The 21,873-nt window shown below is 40.5% G+C and overlaps 1 protein-coding gene across 3 annotated transcripts in view; it reads left to right on the top strand.

Moving 5' to 3' along the window:
* The window catches only part of fam49a (family with sequence similarity 49 member A), a 54,904-nt gene that overhangs the window by 15,569 nt on the left and 17,462 nt on the right, over positions 1–21,873 (top strand). For all 3 annotated transcript variants that reach the window (XM_037750313.1, XM_037750312.1, XM_037750315.1), the window contains exon 2: positions 17,486–17,541. The gene's annotated coding sequence lies outside the window, so the exon portion shown is untranslated. The remainder of the gene's footprint in view (positions 1–17,485; positions 17,542–21,873) is intronic.

Below are 21,873 nucleotides of genomic sequence, written 5' to 3'. Positions count from 1 at the left end.
TGTCACCGATACCCGATCCAGCTATTTGAGTCAGTATCGGCCCGATATCCGATCCAGTATCGATGCATCCCTAATTAATGTTATCAATTTTTATCACAGTTATGCTACTGACTAGGGCTGTCAACAAATATTCAAATTTTTTATATATATTTGAATGATAAAAGAAACAGATATTTGAATAATGATGGCAGAGAACTCAGAGAGAGTGACACTGTGTCCTAACAGCAAGCTTTACGTTACGTCACGTAAACAAACCACGTACCCATCAGCTGTCACTCGAGATCAAACTTAAGACGTAACCACTTAAAAGGTGGGTGAGTAGCACTTGCTATCTTCTGACGTTTGTACTTTGTAATTGTAGAGAATAGATATATGCATAGTTCCAACCTATGTGTTCTTTTAGAACGAATGCTCAAACATCATTACTACCCAACTCTACTTAGTTCTTAGGTTGTATAATAGTTTGGCATACTTGTCACTTGGTACCTCTTTCAGGATTGTTTTAGGATACAAAACTTTGTAGAGTAGAACAGTAAGAACACTCAGCAGCAGGCAATGAGGTAGCGAGTATGCTCAGATTATACCAGACCAAAGGTCAACGCCACATAAGTAGATCTACACTCATTTGTTTAGAGATTCATTGCCAATTCTATTAGGGTGTTTTAAGGTGTAAATGCTCACCAATTAGACCAAGTAATTTAGGAAAAACAGAAGCAGTCTGTACAGAGAGGTACTTTGGATAACACTGGCAGTGAGACACACACCAGTTAAACAATTGGTTTGTGCTTGCCAGTCATTTTCCAAGAGATTCCCAAACAGAAGTTATTTTGGGTCACTGGTGTTGATTTTGGTTTCCTTTGGTTTATACAAAGTCCCTCTCAGAGGAAATGGGGTGACAGACTTAAAGAGCTACTTGGTTAGTACGCAGACATATTAGACATAGGTCAGTTACACTTGTTTAATCTCACACGTGATCACATAAATTGACAGGTTTGGATGAGTACACACTGGCCAAAGAGCTTGTTGGGAGTGTTCAAACTGTGTATTGAAAAGTTCAGGCATCCATTATTTTTTGAATCGGACATCCAGTCAAGCAAAAATGTGAAAACAAAACATTTAGAGATTAATGGCGTATTAGTACTTAACGGTCATGGTTCAATACGGCACAGTTGGAAAAACGAAAGATAATATTTTTAAAACGTCAACTCTAAATGGAAGGTAATACGCCATGATTCTTGCTGTAAAAGTAAAGGCAGTAGGCACTCAAACATTGCATTATGGTCAATAGATAAATCGACTACATTGCACCGACGTACTGACTACATTGTCAGTACGTCATTGTAAGCGCACTGTGCTCTCTAAAGTATGGTTGTGCACCTGCAATAGTAGAAAACATTCATTATTGCTTTGACCTGACCTGAATTTGCACTACTGAATATGCTAGCCGTACAGGCAGGGCTAAACTGAGTGGCATGTTTTTAGATAATAGTCAACAACTGACACACTGCTAAAGGTCCTTGTGAGGACCAACCACTTAGCAGGGGGAATCACCAGAGGCCCCACAATACATTATATTATCACGATACTTTAGTTACCATCTTGTTGCAATTTGAAACATTTTGCAATATGCTGAGTATTGTGTGAGATACGTTGCGATTTATTGCCTTTTTTCAACTGCAAATTATGCTTTCTGATTTATTTAATAAGATACAGTTCTCACTCTGTTCATTTTTGAGTTTTCATTCACATATCTTGAGGTCAGAGGTCAAGGGACCCCTTTGAAAATGGCCATGCCGGTTTTTCCTCACCAAATGTTTGTACAACTTTGGGGCGTTATTTAGCACTCTTCCCGACAGGCTACCATGACATGGTTGGTACCAATGGATTCCTTAGTTTCATATGATACCAGTATCTTCTCTCTAACATTAAGAATTTAAGAAGAGCCAACTACAACCTCTTACAGACAGAATAGCAGCCGGGCCCACCCGTCGGTAGGGCTGCACAATCAATCGAATATTAATCGCGATCACGATTACCTAATTATTTTAGAACGTAACCGCCAGGAAACAATCAGAAAATAACATTTTATTTCTCTGATTTGCTGCTTTGTTTTCACTGCGGTCGCTCTCTCTGTTCACTCTACAGCTCGTTTCGACCATCGCTGCTCTCTCCCTCCCTTGCTAGTAGAGCCAACGAGGAGTAGCTAACTTTGAATGCCTTGTGTTTCCAAACAGCAACCGACAACGGTTGCATATTATACGTTTAAGAACAACTAATTTAATCAGACTCTTTTTATATTGTAATTCATTCCCATGATGCTGCTCTGAGTAATCACAGTGACCGGCTCGTCTGTCAAACGGAGCTACACAGCTCTGTTGTGGTGCTTATGGTGCGTTCATATCAATGGTAGATTATAACGTTATCATGATGCGTTCATATGTAATCTTGTAAAATGTAGTTTTTGGCGAGAAACTTGAATAAATCCAGTTTGAAGAAGATGTTTTAACAGCAATATAAAATAGATATTAGAGAGGGAATTATGACCTGTTTAACTTCCTAACACTAGCTCTGAGCAGCTTAACATATATACGAATTACAAGATTAATAATTTATTTCCTAATCATTTGAATTGTGTGTTTTTATGCTAACGACTATGGATGACAATGACAAAGCATAAGGATAACATTTAGAATGTTTGATGGCTGGAATGTAGCACAACATTGAAATGAAAGCAGCGCTCTGTTTATTTAAATGTGAATTTGCAATAAAAATATTTTGGCCCTAAAATCTAGGAATAATAGTGATAAATAACCGTGGTCTCAATATTGTTCAAAATAATCGTGATTAGCATTTTGGCCATAATCGTGCATGCCGTCGGATTGTTAAAATAAAAGATGGATACTTGACGTCCGTGTATCAATACAATATTGCCACGCAAAGTATCAAGATACTACTTTCTTTTTTTTTCCCCCACCCCTACAACCACTTCTGTATTCATGTTTTGCACGTCCCATGACGTAGACTCTAATTAGATTATATTAGGCTATTCATTTGTAATGACTTGGTTTAATAAGGCATACCACACAGGAAGTAGAGGAGTACGAAGAAAATGTTTGATTTAATACACAGAAAGTTGTGAGGCATGTTTGCTTGATTGACAGATGGCTTAGCATAACTTCTTTAGTGAACTGGATACTGTAGCTTCATTCCATAATTACTGTGATTTTTCACTAGATACTAAGCTACATTTTCATCACAAGATCCCCAGATCTGATTTCTTGCCAAAATGGCTGGTAGATAAACTCCCAGGCTCAGGCAGCATGTAGGAGCATTTGGCTGGTGGTCATATTCCTCCGTCTGGGATTTACTGTGTTCGACCAGATCCACAAGCCTTTTTAAAAATGAATTTGTTTTTGTATTGGCAGCTCTTTGTTCCTCAACAAGGGCTGCACGGTGGTGCAGTGGTTAGCACTGGCGCCTCACAGCTAGAGGGTTGCAGGTTCGAATCCAGCTTGGGACCCTTCTGTGTGGAGTTTGCATGTTCTCCCCGTGTTAGCGTGGGTTTTCTCCGGGTACTCCGGTTTCCTCCCACAGTCCAAAGACATGTAGGTTAGGTTAATTGTGGACTCTAAATTGCCCGTAGGTGTGAATGTGAGCGTGAATGGTTGTCTGTCTATATGTGTTAGCCCTGCGATGGACTGGCGACCTGTCCAGGGTGTACCCTGCCTTCGCCCAATGTCGGCTGGGATCGGCTCCAGCCCCCCCCGCGACCCCTAACGGGATAAGCGGTTGCAGATGGATGGATGGATGGATGGATGGATGTTCCTCAACATGTACAACACAGTGGGCTCCAACTCTGCCTGGGATTGTGCTTTTCAGAATCAGAACTGAGAAGACTGTCTTTTCTGTTTCATTATGTTCCAGGTTCAGTGTTTCATATGCATGGCTGTTTGAAATATGTTTACCAAGATACAGGAGAGGAACTTTGGTTCGCCTTATTACATTTGACCTTTCACGAGGCTTGTTTGACAGTGCTGTAGGTTGTAGATTCATTAATAGTCACCTGAGTGAGAGGAAGCAAACTGGAACCAGATTCCTTAAACTGCAGGTCCGGTTCAGCCGGCTTGGAGTAGAGCGGAAAAGCAACAGCCTTCCTGTTACATGTAATAATTATTTCTGTATTTCTGCATCAGGTATATAGAGACAATTATTGTGTGTTTCTTACCCTAGGTTATGAGCGTATATGAGATGAACAGTGGTGATTATGTTGCTAGATATTGGGTTTGTAATTATTAATCAGGATTGTTTTGATTTGAGGGGACAAAACACCTCAACTTTAATTATTTTATACCAACTTGACTTGACTACAGCAGACATTCTGGAAATATTTAGAGATGCACCAATCGAAACCGGACGGGTTTCAGTTGATCGGTTTCATATTTCATTTTTTTTTTTTTTTGTCACATTTCCACTCATGTGCCGCATGATAGTTTTACGTTGCATACAAAGCGGCATAGACATTAATGTCACGGCCAAACACACACAACATTTCATCGGTGTGGAAGTTCTCCAGTGTGAGTGAAGAAGACATAAAGCCTGCAATTTGACCCAGATAAGCTGTGAAGGATCAACCTTAAAAACATGTGGAGACAACTCACTTTTCAGACGCTTACTATAACGGAGCTAACAGCTAACGTTAACGGAGGTTGCACTGGCATTATGATGCGTTCATCTAGGGCTGTAAGTCGATTAAAATATTGAATTGTGATTAATTGCATGATTGTCCATAGTTAATCATGATTAATTGCAAATTAATCAAATTTTTTGACTATGACTTGCCCCAAACTGCATGTGATTATCATAAAGTGGGCATGTCTGTAAAGTTGAGACTCGTGGGTACCCATAGAACCCATTTTCATTCACACATCTGGAGGTCAGAGGTCAATGGGCCCTTTGAAAATGGCCATGACAGTTTTTCCTTGCCAAAATTTTAGCGTAAGTTGGGGGCGTGATTTAGCGCTCTTCCCAACAAGCTAACATGACATGGTTGGTACCAATGGATTACTTAGGTTTTTCTAGTTTCATATGATGCCAGTATCTTCACTTCAGAACTGAGCCTGCTACAAGCTAAACATTGCGTTAATGCGTTAAAGAAATTAGTGTTGTTAAAACAAATTTGTGCTAACGTGATATTTTTTGTATTATTGCGTTAACTTTGACAGCCCTGATTTAAATGAAAATACAATACAATGTGTGTTTTTAGGCAAATAACCACTATAGATGACAACAACAAAGTAAAAGGATTTAGAATTATTGACGGTTCACACTGACTTTGGGACGGTTGAAATAATTTTTCGGGATAGTGGTGAAATAAGTTAGTCTGCAGCCTTGCTGTCAATCATAGTTCTTAGGAAGAAAAACAGCAAAAATCTGAGTTTGGCAAAGAAAATTGCAATCGCTACATCTCTAGAAATATTTGGTGAAGAGCAACTGTAATTTTTACAAGCACAGTAATACTGTAGTCCTGTTGCACACATGAAGCTCTGCAGCTCTAACTACATGAGAAAAAAACAACTTAACACAGTCCTCACACTTTTCAGCGCCCGTTTAACCTGCCTGGGTTTCTTTTTCTTTTTTTGGTGTACAGCGGTTAAGTAGACCGACACATTTCCTGTTCAACTGAGTATCAGTTGATGAATGAGGTTTTACTCGCTGTAGTGTGAACTCTTAACATTTTCCTGTTTTCCATTTGTAGTATTGAAGGCTTGAGTGCTCTGCAAACAAACACATTCGATGTTATAAAATGAATACAAAGTGAATGTCGGCACTTGCTCTCATACAACACTGTCAAAAAAATGAACCTTAATGGTTAGTGATGTCCCTGTTTCCCCTTCACCCCCCCTAAAATCCCCACCCAGAGCTCACTCGGCTGTTATGAATCCATCATCCATTCATCAGCTGTTGCCATGCAGAATGGAAGAAAGATGCTCCAGAGTTGACACACACACACACACACACACACACACACACACACTCACATTAATTTACTCATGGGAGGGTTGCAGTCTTCCAGCCCAGTGAGCCTCCATTGAGGGTTAACCCTTGTTTGAACCCTTAGAGGGCATCTGCAGAAGGCAGATAGTCCTGAGCCAGATGTGTCCCCCCCCTTCCTCAGTCACTCCCTGACTCCATCCTTTTCACACTGCAGTAGGGGACAGACTTTGCCATCCAAGACACATGCAGTCACCACAATGAAACACACACATATACACATATACCCACAGACACACTTTTATCTGCTTTATTTAGGCCTTAAAATGAGAGCTAAAGGTGGTCCCACCTGGGACTTCTGCTTACTCTTTACTCACTCACAAATTTGCACACCAACTCCCCTCGCGTGACCTTGAGCCATGTTGGAAATCTGCATTTTCCAGTGGTGGAGATAATGCTCATCCATGTAAATAATTGATTTACAGGTTCAATCCTGGATGTCTGTGAGCATCAACAGCTGTCACGCTATCCAGGGTTTGTGCCGAGGTCTCCCGTCGCCAGTTTTATGGAGTATGTAATGGAGCAGTAACGGCTGATTTGATTCAGAATGGTCATAAAGAGTCATTTTACACAAACCACACGAAATAACAATTTCGCAAAATGTGTGAAAATGTATGTGTTTCTTTGGCTTATAATACAAGTTACTTGAGTGATTTAAATGCCCTCAAACTAGGGATGTTAATAATTAACCGTTTAACCGAAAACCGACGAGGTCAAGGTCACTGTGACCTCACGTCCGTCCCATTCTCGCTTTAGATTTTGGATATCATAATATGGCATAAGTGTGGTTTTAAAGGTTGCATTACAGTAAAGTGATGTAATTTTCTGAACTCACCAGACTGTTATAGCTGTTCTATTATTTGTTTTTACCCACTTTGTCAGTATATCCACATTACTGATGATTATTTATTCAAAATTTCACTGTGTAAATATTTTGTAAAAGCACCAATAATCAACCCTACAATATCATTGCAATATCGATTGTGAGGTATTTGGAAAAAAAAGATTATATTTGACAATTTCACACAAATGTCTAACAGGATAAAATGATGAAGTGATGATATTTTGGACAGACATAGATGTAAAGTGCAACTTGACTGGTTGGTGGAGGCATACAACCACAAGGTGGTAATTCTAGTTTCTCTCTAACCCTCTGCACTAAATGATGCTTATCATATTTGTATCCCAGGCTAAATTGGAGTCATGGCTAATTTGGAATGCGGAAACTTAAATGCAGCATTAAGAAAACAATGGGTCTTGATCCAAAGTGGGTCACGGCTTGTTCCTCCCCTCAGGGCAAGAACATGTTTTGACTGACTGCAAACGAGACACTACAGTTCAGCAGTATGCATCTCTCTGTAAAGTCAAGAACCATTGTTGTTTAGTTTGGTTGATTTTTCAAGGAAGCGTAGTATGTCCAATCTGGTGTGACGGCCTCGACTGGAGTCTTTTCTTGGAGCTAGTTTTCTGAGTAGAGTCGTGTGGACAAAGTCACTTCTGCTGTCGACCTTGACAAATGCTCTCTGACTGACTTTGTCTCTTTGTATCTCCGTGCTCATCACTCGCTCATCACTGCAAGTAAAAATACACTGGATGTTACTTCACTGAATCAGCCCTTTACATGCCTGATTATAACTGTAGTGAAAATATGAAAGAGTACCATACAATTCAATAGCCCTGCAGTAAAATCACAAATGTTGTAGTGTTGTCACGATACTGGAATTTCCAACTTTGATAGAATACCTTGAAAAATATGGATATACAATGCCACTTTCAATACCTCTGGGAGAAATTGACACAACATTGAGGGCATACCATTTTAGATTTTTGTTATAATAATTTATAATTAATTTAATTTATTATAAGATAAATAGCTGTGTGTCAACGGCTGTTGAAGAGAAGAGAGAGTCTGTGTATTGATACTTTGATAAATAAGTATTGAAACTGTATCAAATATTCAATATTGATATGCGTTGATATTTCAATATTTTTGTCCACACTAATTTGTTGAAGTCTGTTTTTGTTTTGTTGAGGTCATTTCCAAGGCCAGTATGTAGTTTTAAGCACATATCCTGTTAGGTGTTTTCACTCAGTGTTAGTATGGCCTAGTAGTAATCACTTTCTCATGTTTCTCCACCCAGTTTCCTGTGCTGGGTGTCCAACGGCATGACTTTTGAGACTTTTCCGGTTATGACATTGCTTTGTGTTTATGAGTCATTCACCAGTAATTCCGGTTGCTACTGTAAATCACAGCTACAAAGGCATCTACATGGATGAGTCATTTCAGGTTGAATGGCAATAATCATTAAATGTGCCTGGCAGTCAGCATATTTCTGAGTAACATTTTCAAGGTAGCGTCAGCAGCTTACAGGATACACATCAGAAGAACTCTCCAAACATAATGAAAGCATATAGTATGTTGTGTTTACACACAAGGGATGTTAATAATTAATCACTGATCAATGAATTGGTCGTTGCATCTGAAATTTAATCGATCAGTCAAATAAAGATCTGAAATACAAACAACATGTAGTTACATTCTAGATATCAGTAGAATGGAGTATTTTCAAAGCATGTTTCAATGACTCGCATTCGCATCCAGAGAGCAGAGGAAGAGGTGGTGGAGGTGGCTACGCCGAACCCACATGCTGAAGGTGATGCGCCCGACAGAGACGCTCAGTCAGCAGCAGTCATACATCAGGCCTTTGCCATGGCTCTAGCTGGCAGCGTGGACAAGGAGATTAAGACATTTTTACGGGACATTCCCCATCCCTGGATACAAACCTGACAGACTGGTGGAAAGTCAGTGCGGGGGATTCACCTGACCGGCAAAGCTGTCACGCCAGTACATGTGCATACCTGCAAGATCTCCATCCGAGCAGGAGTTTTCAATAGTTTTTTCAAGAGTTTTCCTCTTCGATTCAGCAAGTTGAATCGACGGCGGCTGTCGGTGAGTGAAAACACTCTGATTGGCTGTTCAGCTTAAACGACTCAGTGCACGAGAAGAGAAACGGAAGTGAGGAAAACAAAACAACGAGTAAAATCATGAGGAAAAACACAGAAGGCTCGGCAAACGCTGCTTTGTTTCATTGAAGTATCATAACAACGGCTTGTATATCTGCTGTCCTCGGTCTTCCGGTTTCCCTTTTTGAATGACCAATACAGACTACTGCCACCTGCTGGTGTGGAGAGTTATTTCCTCTCACGCAGGCGCAGAACGTACGTGCTAACTGGTCGTCAGCTCTAGTCTTTGCGGTGTGTTCGAGCGCAGCTTTTTGGCCGAGACGAAGCCAACGTGAAGCGACGCAAAAGGTGGACTTCGTCGCGGCTAGTTCTTTGATGTCGGGTTGGTGTGTCCGGGCCCTTAGGTTCTATTTTCTTGTTGCAGCGTTACATTAAGTTGCTTTTGAGTTTCTTTCTTATAAAACTAGGCAGAGATGTATAGCGGAGGTTATTTTTATGAGCGCGCTCCACATGTAATCTGATATTCATTTATATTCAATGTGTTTAATATATCTAGGCCTCTATCTTCATATGTTTCATTGGCTAGGCAATGCTGCCAGAGAATAAGCAATATGTTGCTGTGGAAATAAAGCTTTGATTGAGGGAAATAAAACTCATTTGGTATTGTTTGGTATACGCACAATTTGTATGTTTTTTTTAAATCGATTAATTGATCGTGTTACCAATGATCGATTTAAGGAAAGTGCTTACAATTTGCATCCCTATTACATACCATAGTGTTGGTTTTATTACAAAACCACACTTCAAACTGTGTTGGGCAAATTTGCATTAGATTGTGATGTGTTCTTACTGATATGTTGAGTACTCAGTGGTTTGAGGCTAATGTTGGGCATGCAAACACTGAAAGCCCAGCTGATATGAGAGGCAGATAAAAGGCACTGGTGAATGTTCACTATAATGGTCCATTGAACTCAGTCAGTGGTGGGATATGGAGTCTTTGGTCCGCTTGTGTAAACTCTGGCTACAGACCATTGGAGTAGGACATTCACTGGGCACTGTCACAGTCAGGCAGTGTGTGTCTTCCCAGGTTACACACATGTATACACCTCAAATAGATCCACAACTGAAAAGCTTTTCATTCACAGAGGTGGAAGTAAGACGTTGTTTCCTGTTCTGAAAACACTGCTCATGCCTTAAAGTCTTTTTGAGTGCTGTTTAGTTTTGCTCTACTTTAGTCGTTCTACTTTTTTTTAGTCACAGCTCGTTCCCTTAAGCAACTTTAGATTTTTAGATTATGTTTGAATGCACACTCCTTTTCTCATGGATTTTATTTTTTCCCCTGCGATTTCCCTCAGGATTATTTGTGGCATTCTCTCCTCGTCTTCATCACACGTCTGCAGTCTGTCACTCTCCCTCTCCCTACCCAGTTAGGTTTGGCGTCCTCACTGCCAGGCGTTCAACCAGAAGTGACAGCAGCTTTCATCACACACACGTTCCCTTTTTCTAAACGGTAAACCGCTGCAGAACAAAGTGTGTATGTGTGCGTCCCCTGCAGGTTTCCACCCTGTCATATTCATGTGCTTCCCTTGTTTTTACGGACGTCTCTGCTGTCACCATGGAAACGTATAACTTTAGGCACAGCCCTGCAGGCGGATCGTGTGGTTGGGCATGAAATAGGCTGTTAATATTTTCATGCATCAAGCCCCAGGTTAAGTCAGGTCATCGGCCAAGGTGCTAAAAGACTGATTGCTGTTGCTAGAAAATAAATGTGATTTTATTTTTGAGTGCAAGGTCAAGATCAGGTTGTCAATACTTTTAAGATTAGGTAAACCATTCAGACCCTGGCTGCCAAATGGATGAATAGACTGAAATGTAATAGAAATGAAACCTTTGCACACAGAAATCATTCTCAATTACAGCAACAGCTAAATATCTAAAGGAGTAATGTAATGAAAACACTGATGCTTTTTTTTTATCCACATTTTCCTAGAGGGCAAAGAATGATTCAGGCTGAGAGTAGGTGAGAACAGACTTGATATGTGAGGTGATGAAAGCTTCCCCACGTTCGTCAGAACAAATGAAGAGTTTGATTCCAACATGATATCATCCACTGAGAGGAAAAAGTGGCACAAGCTGCCTGAGATACATCTATTATTCTTTTTAAGTTTTAGCTAATAGATAACTAGGTTTAAGTCTGGCTGGCAAAACAGACAAAGAGATGCGCCCTCTCGGGTTAGGGTTAGGGTTAGTAGTGCTATGATGCTGTATGTTACAGGGATTGTGATGAATGCAAATACAGAGCCCAAGTTACTCAGATGTTATGCATATGGTGGTGTGTTCTACGACGGTTTTCCTAAAATTAGATTTAAAAAATGGCAATATATCACCTTGCTTAGAGTGTCACAATATATCGCAATATATTGAATGGTAACTCCTGTATCATGATACGTATCGTATCACCAGATTCTTGCCAATACAGAGCCCTAATAAATACGCCTATCAAAGTTAACGCAAATTAATTTTGACACTCTCTTTAACACATTAATGCAACTTGCTATTTTTAGGTTGTAGCAGGCTCAGTTGTAAAGCTAGAGTGAATATACTGGTATCCATCGGTACCAACCATGTCATACTAGCTTGTCGTGAAGGAGGCTAAATAACGCTCCAAACTTGCACCAAATTTTTGGCGAGGAAAAACTGGCATGTCCATTTTCAAAGGGGTCCCTTGACCTCTGACCTCCAGATCAGTGAATGTAAATGGGTTCTATGGGTACCCACGAGTCTCCCCTTTACAGACATGCCTACTTTATGATAATCACATACAGTTTGGGTCAAGTCATAGTCAAGTCAGCACACTGACACACTGACAGCTGTTGTTGCCTGTTGGGCTGCAGTTTGCCATGTTATGATTGGAGCATATTGTTTTATGCTAAATGCAGTACCTGTGAGGGTTTCTGGACAATATCTGTCATTGTTTTGTGTTGATAATTGATTTACAATAAGAAATACAGTATATACATATATTTGCATAAAGAAAGCATATTTGTCCACTCCCATGTTGATAAGAGTATTAAATACATGACAAATGTCTCTTTAAGTTACATTTTGAACAGATAAAAAATGTGTGATTAATCTCGATTAACTATTTGAATTGATTGACAGCCTTAATTATAAACTTTTTTTCCCCCAAGAATGGTGAAATGAACTCTACCAATAGATTGTTAGAGAAAAATCAACCTTACTCCAATCCTATTGTTTAATAACTCACAATGGGACATATTGGGCCTGTGTTATCATGTGTGTTATTTCTGTGGGGTCACTGGAACATTCCACTCAGGCTCTCCATCGATGTTTCCTGAAAAACATGTTTATTTTGTAGGAGTCTGCAGGCATCTCCCTACTCTCTGTCTGGCTCCACCACCTGCTGGGATTAGTGACACATTTATTGACTACTAAACTGCCTGGCCAAATGTGTGGCTAGTTTACTGAAAGGCTGGCTCACTGGGATAACTAGCTGACTAGATGAAGGGCTGGATGGATGACCGTCTGTCTGTCCGGCTAGCTAGCTAGCTGATGGCTATTTCTTTCATCTTTAATCTGGAAATTCCGTGTAATTGAGTTGACTTCCTGGTGGTGGTGACACCTGTTCTTTCTTGCTGTCAGAGGAGATCAGCTATGTGTCTCTGAAAGAGGAAGCAGAGAAATGAAATGGAGAAAGAAGGGAAGAATGAGGAAGGAGGGAAAGGTAGTATGTGGATAAAGAAGTTGACGTGCAGAGAAAGAGAGAAGTTGCATGTATAACGAGTGAAGTGGGTGTGATGGTGACGCGTCTGCTCTCATCAGCGCTCAGTCTGTGCTGTCCACATGGTGTTTTGGCAAGTGTGTGGTCCAGAAGGGACACATGAAGTGTGCTGTGTGTGTCTGTAGACCTAGCATAATGTTGAGGTGAAGTCCTCTCATGTGTCAGACCACGGGGAGTCACCACACACTACCATTCCCTTATAAGGACAGTGTCTAGTGTCCCTATGGGGCCTTCATCCATCCATCCATCCATCCATCCACAGCATCCCACCTCCTTTTCCCTCGTTCTGTTGCTGTGCAGGTTCTCCGGAGGAGGGATGGGGGGGTCAACACAGACGGGTGAGGACTATTTACTGTGACAGATGGGACTGTCTCAGTCTTCAGGCTCTCACGTGATAGTTTGTACTTCTGTATTTTTGCATCTGAAGATGGAAGAATACACAGTATTAGTTAGTTAGTTAGTATTTCTCTGCACTGTTTGTGGAGAATGTACTCACAGTGAGATGTATGAATAATGCTTCCTGTTGCCTGGTATGGTCAGTACTTGTGTTTCTGTGTGTGAGCTTCTGTAAGTGTGCCCGTATGCTATCAGCGGTGTAGTGGTCGTTGATAAGGTGTACTAGATAGAGATGGGTAGGTTACCGAGGAGGAAGTGAGTATACCCTCCTATATACAGTATGTATTCCAATAGCTTTTTGGTTGATAGGTGTGTATACTGTAAACCGCCAGAAAACGAGGTGAGCATACCTGTGTATCCCCTCCACTATACCATTGTGCTAGGCTTTATGGACTGCATGAGAATACACTGGAGAAGCTGAATCACCCATTGCATATCAATGTTTGTATTTTCAAGCATTAAAAGCTGTTAAAACAACATGCTGCGCCTGCATGAAGTAGTATTGATGCATGCATATCAGCTCCAGCTAGGAGTTCAGATTCAGAAATCAACTGGTCAGACCAAAATGAACCAAAGCATTTTACATCTCAAGCCACAAGACAACATGTAGTAAAATGTCGTAACAATACACAACACTAAAGGCCTTTGCACACAAAGTCAGTATTTTTCGTCCGACGTTTTTTTTGCACATTTAAAAATGCATATAACCTCACGTTGTGTCGGTCACGTTTACACAATGTCTCCGAAGCTTTAGCCCGCCATTAAACATTTTCGGAACGGGTTTGATTTTCTTTTTTCGCATCCGTCAAAAGGCAAAAGTGGGTTATTTGACCACTCAAAGCCGCTGTCCGTGCAAACGTCATCATCCAAAATGGCGTCTGATAAACATTCACTTCGTCTCCCAGCACAAAGCACTTTATGATAAAGAAATAACATAATACACAGATGCAGAATTTAAAGATTGTGGAAGGTGATTGCAGAATCAGGGATGGTTGCAAAACTAGGCAGCTGAATGATAGCTTTTTGCTAATGTCATTGATTCATTACCCCCATGTGGGACTAGAGCTATCCGTTGTACCCATGTAATAAATTTAGTTTTTATCTCGTAATTCAAATTTTCGCAACAAATAGAATAATAAAACACATCCGATTCTTGGTGTCATGATTCAGTTCAGAATTGATTCTTGATTCAAAACTGATTCTCGATTGAATAAATAGAAAAGGGGTCACTTTGATCAGGCTCTTACTCCACTGGAATGCAATATGAAACATAGCTAGTCTTGATGGAGGTCTGTCTGACTGAACAAGAAAATGAAAAAGAAAAGCGTGTGCGAGCACACAGTTTATTTAAAGAATAAAGAAAGGTTAACTGCATTAACTTGGAAGCATACAACAGTATTTTTTGATGTATAAATATAGAAAAATGAAAGTCTAATTTACTGACCAACATCACTGGTGAAATGCTTTTAGTTGGTGTGTGATCTGGAAGGGAGAGTGCTTTTATTAACGTTATGTCTCCAGCAGTGAAGGCCAGTAAAGATTTGTGTTGTTTGCTAGGGGTGGAGTTCTGTGTTTGGCTTTGCTAACAGTAGTCTGGGTGATGGGGTACAAGATATCCACAAAATACTTGTATTTTATACCCATGTCTTGCTAATTATTGAATTATTGAATCCAAAATGTGTCCAAACACATGCCCTTTTTGGAGATGAACTACAAGATAACCCTAGCATGTGTGCACTGTGAGTTCTGCCTTTTTTGTTCCATATGAAACATAACCACATAACTTTATTAACCATGTATAGAAATCATTTGTGAATCGATTAGGAATTGTAGTGGGTGAAAATCGGGATTCTACTGTGCATTTCTTGTTTTCCCCCATCCTACACAACACAGTACGACAACTGAGCCTCGTTGCTGCTACTTATTTCCTTCCAGTCAGGCCTCTCCATAATTTAACACTACTTTGTTTTTAAGGCCAATGTATTACTACGCACTGCAGCACAGAGAATGCATTTCTAGACTACAGCACCAGGCTGGAGTGCTTAATGATAGACTGCCATGCTAATGATCTCCTCTATTGTTCAACGGGATAACATCTTCTTGACCTGCAGGTTTTGTGGGCCAGTACTGGGTTGATTTTTGCCAGTTGATAACAAGTTGATGCCAGTGGGCAACCTCCAGGTCTGAGACATGAAGCAAATGCTGAAGTGCCTTACAGCCCGGACACACCAGGAACGTCAGGAGCGCGTGGCGGCTGCGTGGCGTGGTGGCTGCGTGATTCACGCAACAGGCGTTCACACCAGCCGCATTTCAGCTGTATTTCAGCTGCGTCTCTGCTGCGTTTCTGCTGCTGCAGCTGCTGCTGTCAGCCCTTTCTTCATTCATATACATATTCTTTCATAGTTTGCCTTTTCATGGCCATTTCATTTCATTTCATTTCATATAATTTCATATAATTTCTTTTATATTTATTTTAAACAGAGAAAGGTTAAGAAACATGTGGTAATTTGTAAATAATAGTAATAATCCATGATTAAAGCTCCGTACTATATTCATTCATGGAGCTCTCCAAGTCACTGCATATTCTAGAACACTGTCCAGCACATATTTCAGAATAAAAGCCTTGTGTTAACAAATGAAGGAATTCTGTCCACAGAAAAAACACTTGAGGGCTTTTATTTTGAAATGAAAGCAGGAAGTGTTGATTTAAAAATAAGTCTTTACTTTTTTTTCATCTCCGTAACATATTCTACAGATAGACATCGAAACTGTAGTAATGTTGCTGGTATGATTTTAATAAACAGTCAATAGATCACCTTCAGTGTCTGTTGCTGCTGTGAGACGCGCGCGGCACGTGTCAAAAATAGGCAAGACCTCTATTCTCTAGAAGAGACGCAGCTGAGACGCGCGTCCCACGCGGGCAGTGTGGCTGCTCTAACCTGTTAACACTGATGCCGAAATAAAAAACAACAGGTAACGCAGCCGCCACGCGCTCCTGACATTCCTGGTGTGTCCGGGCGCTTAAACTTTCATTCTTTCTAACAGCCAGCAGGGGGCGACTCCTCTGGTTGCAGAAAGAAGTCTGATTGTATAGAAGTCTATGAGAAGATGAGTCTACTTCTCTCTTGATTTATTACCTCAGTAAACATTGTAAACATGAGTTTATGGTCTCGATGGCTAGTTTCAAGTCTTCTTCAATACAGCATGATGTTCATTTAGTAAATGATGATCCCATTTAGAGTCAGATAGACCATAAAGCAGGGGATGCTTTAGGGCGGGGCTACCTCGTGATTGACAGGTCACTACCACGGCGTTGTCCGATTTGAGAGTTGTCCGTGTTTTCGTATGAGAACTTTAACTTTCACTGTGTGTTTTCACTTCATGAAAGTTAATCATAACTTTTTTGGTCGCCTGAAAATATCTTATTCAGCGTTATTCATTTGTTCTTAACTCCACCCTCTCGTGTCACTTCGGGTTGCAAATAACCAAGATGGCGACGGCCAAAATGCCGAACTCGAGGATTCAAAACAGCAGCCCACAAACCAATAGCTGATGTCACGGTGACTACGTCCACTTCTTACATACAGTCTGTGGTTGATGCCAGAAATTGTTCAACATTCGGTCCAGAAAGTTGCTACCACAACAATCATTTCACTTACGTGCTGTTCCAGGTGCAAATCAATTGTTTGCAAAATATTTTTAAATCCCTGCTTCATATTTTTTGTCAATAAAATGTTGTAACTTTTACTCAACTATATAGTTAAAGGTTGTATGAATGTTGAGCTTCAGATAATCCTTCCTCAGATGGGCTTTAAATGTCACGTTGGATGTGGACTACCCTCCTTTTTGACAGAATGTGACAGTGCCATATATTTCTTTATTTGCTGCTCTCCCCCTGGAGGGACTTACAGTACAGTGTATCCTAGTGACCATTAGCAGCCGCAGCTTGTCACAGGACATTTAATACTCCAGTGAACATGCAGCAGACGAGCCCTTAATCAGCTTTATTTTGGACATAACAGACCCGGGTGTAGATTTCACTGTTGAATAATTCAGAGTGTGTTTTGTGGTGGGGGGGGGGGGGGGGGGGGATTTGTTGTGTGTTGAGTTGTGTTCTGTTGTTGAGTGTTTGTATGTGTCAGGAGAAAAGGGGACGTTGTGGACAGCTGATACTGTACCTGTCCGATGTGCACACGTACACATGTTTTTAACACTGTTTGTCTCTCCAGTGTCCTTTATTTAACACTAATTATTTCTTTTCTCTTGTTTCAGATACAAAGAGAAAGCGAATGATATAGACAGCAACCCGACTTCCTCCACCAGAGAAGGTGATATGACTCGCACACACACACACACACATACTTAAAAAGAAGAGTTTTTGAGCTACTGTAGTCATGTTTGAGTAAGACCAGACTCTAAGCTGCCACTGAGGCACATCAGCCCAGTAACAATGCTGTGGTTTAGACGGTTACAACGGGGATTAGCCTGCACTTGTTGTATTAAGCCCAAAACTTTCTCCGTCGAAGGCTGTTGAACTGCGTGGTGTTCAAGAGAAATACTGAACCTTCAGTCGATCTTTCTCAGATATGGGCAGGGGGGAAGTGTTCCCAAATGTTTTACATCACATGCCCTGAAGATATCCACATCACACTCTGAAAGTTTGATACAAGTTTGCACTAACAAACCTGAAAAGACTGTCAGATTGCCTGTATAATACGTGGAAAGAGCAAAGGTCTGAATGGTCATTACATTCTTTAAATTTCTCAATGTGTAGTGAGTAAAATGACAACATTCAAGCAATTTTCATAATCCGTATTTAATAACAACTACTTCTGCTACCAACCCATGGACACATTTTAGAGGATTAATTATGACTCGCAAGTTTTTCTTGAGGACATGAATCTGACTGGGGATAAAGCATTTTTATATAACTGAAAAGGGCTGTGAACTACAAGTACCATGTAGTATTGGCAGATTCAAATGATTGTAACATGAGCATAATAAATAAAACATAAATGAGCAAAGTTGTCCAGGTGGTTTGTAAAAAAATTATTGCATGGTTAGAGCCACCCCTCTGCACTTAAGTTTGATGAAATTAAAATGTGCTTTTAAGAGAACAGCTGCAGGTATTTTCTGTTGGAAAGGACAATTTTAGCCCGTGGTATGTCTTTTGCAAAACAAAAAAAGTTCATTAAAGGTGCCCTGTGGAGTTTTCTTGTAGACAAAGAAAAATTGCATTCACATCCAGTGTGGTTGTTTGTATGCTTGAGGGCCAACAGACATGTTGAGTGCTAAAATAATCATTTAAATGGAAGAGTTGTTTACACCATGTTTGCTAATTTGCAGTCTTTTTCTTTACCGCCTTTGTTTGCGCATTGCTGCTTTATTCACGTTACCCAGGGCTCCAATTAACTTTTTTCTTCAGTGTCCCACAACTTTCTCAAATTCTACTTTCAAATGTGCCAGACTTAACAACCAATGTCCCAAATTTAACTTCTTTTTTTTTCGTTTTACATAATACATTTTTATTATAAACTATTTATTTAAAACTGTGCACTTATCAGTTAACAGTTACTGTTTCTTGTTTATTTCTAGCTGTTTGATCAATAAATGATGGGCAAATTTTGCATCCACCATAGGGATGCTCATTTTGAAAAAAATTCTTAACCGATAACCGACCCTGGTTAACTGATTATTAACCGTTAACCGATAAGATTTGTGCTTCGCATGCAGCGGTGTACCAGCTGCAGGAACACAACAGATATTGGTTGACGGGAGTCTCCAGTTCACCGTCCGGGAGCGTTAACTTAGCAGCTACGATGCTGCGTGTAGTGTAGCAGACATGCAGCCACTTTCCCAGTAAAAGTCTGAATAAATAAATGCTACGGAACTACAACTCCGCTTAAGCGAGCTGGAGCTGTTCTTTTAATACATCCGTGGAGAGACCGGAGCCGACTTCCTGTATTCTGTAACTCCGGCTTACTCTCCGGCAGCTTTTACAACTTGCTCGTCTCACTAGCCTGTGGCTTCACTCTACGGGTTTACATCCCGCTCCTCTACCTTTCTGATAGGACTGACGAGTTGGTAACAACCATGACACATAAACACAATCATTTCATTCGTCATGATAAGTTTCTCTACTGTCCCAGAATTGTCCCAGACACTGAAATCAATGCCAGGATGTGAATTGTGCTACCTGCATGCTCGGTGTGCTTCCTTTTTACAAATGATGACCCATTCATAAAACAACACTGCTCTAGGGATGCTTCAGTACCTGGTCAGATATTGGGCTGACTCTAATAGCTGGATCGGGTATCTGTGACAATGGATCCGATCTATTCAATTCAGTTCTATGTGTATATACTATATACATTATATACTGGAATTTTAATTATTTTCTTTGAGTTTTAACCTATTTGTTGCTGCATTTAAAAGGTTTACACTTGAATGTTAATTTTGCTGATTTTTTACCGAGTTGCTGGTGCATGATTTATAATTTGAATAATAAATAACAATTCAGTAAATGTATATCTATGTATTTATTTGTTACATTTTGTTTTACAAAGTAAAGCAATGTTTAAGTCAAGCCTGATGTTGTCTTAAACATAAAAGAATGATCTCAGTCACAGGCATACAGCTTATTAATTGTATAAAAGACCTGTATGGGATCGGTACTCGGTATCAGCCGATACCCAAAGCCTGGGTATAAGTATCGGGACTGAAAAAGTCGGATCTCTGCATCCCAACGCTGCTGCATAGCGATGCTAGCAGTTAGAAACTCCACAGGGTACCTTTAATCAAGGACTGGCATGAAAAAATGGATCTCAGTGATTGAAATATTTTCTGTTTTTTGATAATTTGGATTCATCTCTGTCTGTTGTTGGCTGTAGGCTAATAGTGCAGACACTCTGATATTAGATGTGAAAGTGCTATTGACATCTGATAATTGTACCTCAGGCTTTGTCTCCTCTTTCCATATAAAATACACATATTCAACCCTGTAGTAATACAAAATATATAATGACATTCACCACTCTATAAATCATTTGGTTTGTGTTTGCTCAGGGCATGATTTCTCTTTAAACAGAGGTTGTTTCAGACAGCAGGGGAGGCAATTTAAATGTGGCACTGATGTTGGTGCTTTAATTATAAAGCACACATAGCCTTGAGACTGCTGCATGGCTTCAAAAGCACATTATTTGATACAAGGGGAATGTTTAAATTGAGGTTAAAGGAGGACAGTGTACCCCCACTGGTAGGGGAGTTTCTGTCAGTTTAGTGTCACTGAGAACAACTTGTGGCACTATGCAACAGTAATAGAAAGGCAGGCATTGATCAAGACGGACAAGTTGACTGGCAGAGTAATATAAAGTTCCCCAGTCACACAGATCTGACTTTTGCTTCAACACCATTTGGACGTCCGGAGGGATTTGAAACTTTACTTTATTTTAAAAAATAGATTTTTGTTCAGGGACCTTCTTGTAAACGACAACATAAAGGGAACTATCTTTTGTCTATCCCTTTATATGGTGTGCTATATGTGCTATTCCCCTTTAACTCACGTCAGCTGATGGTAAATACTATGGGAAAGAGGAAAGTCAAAGTTTCCACACTTTCAGTCCAGGCCTTATAGATAAGTGGTTGTGAAAGAGGAACCAAGCAGACGAGAAAATTCCACTGAAGCATAGAGACGGGAAAGTCTCAAATAACAGAGAGCAGTTTATAGTTCTCTGACGCTCAGGAGAGAGAAACGGTGGATTTCTAGTTGGCCAATACAGAAAATGCTTTTGCTTTCATTGTACTGCTAATCAGCGTGGGTCAAAGTGTTTTACGATATGGAGTACCTCACCCTTTGCATGTACGATTATGCAGGTTTACTGAACATGGTTAATACCTTGCACTGTAGATCCCATTTCAACTGTCGTCCCATACACATCACTGCTAAACCATTGAATTACACCGAATTACGTTACATAAATACCAAATGAAGTTACCTTTCAGGACTCTGTGCACACTCTCATGCTTGGTCACTCCTGCACTCTCTGGTCTCTCTTGTTCTCTCGCTCTTTTTTCGTCAAGTCAGTATTTGAAAGTTGTTAATAGGATTAAATTAAACCCATCCCATCTCCTGACCTGTGTTCAACCCAGGTCAAGCGGAGGGTTTTTGAAGCTGGGTCAATAGTGATGTCACAGTGAGGACATTTTCCCACTGGTTAATATACCTGTAACCAGGGCAGTGTATTGGCAAGAATCTGGTGTTACGATACATATCATGATACAGGGGTAACGATTTAATATATTGCGATACTGTAAGCAAGCTGATATACACCGATCAGCCATAACATTATGACCACCTGCCTAATATTGAGTAGGTCCCCCTTTTGCCGCCAAAACAGCCCTGACCCGTGGAGGCATGGACTCCACTAGACCTCTGAAGGTCTGCTGTGGTATCTGGCACCAAGCCGTCAGTAGCAGGTCCTTTAAGTCCTGTAAGTTGCGAGGTGGGGCCTCCGTGGATCGGACTTGTTTGTCCAGCACATCCCACAGATGCTCCATTGGATTGAGATCTGGAGAATTTGGAGGCCAAGTCAACACCTCCAACTCAATCCATCCACATGATGATGAAAGAAAACATGACTCATCAGACCGGGCCACCTTCT

Source organism: Sebastes umbrosus, chromosome 18 (assembly GCF_015220745.1).
Source record: "Sebastes umbrosus isolate fSebUmb1 chromosome 18, fSebUmb1.pri, whole genome shotgun sequence".
In the NCBI taxonomy this organism is placed as follows: Eukaryota; Metazoa; Chordata; class Actinopteri; order Perciformes; family Sebastidae; genus Sebastes; species Sebastes umbrosus.
The sequence above is the reverse complement of the archived record's forward strand: the minus strand, read 5'-3'. Positions and strand labels throughout refer to the sequence as shown.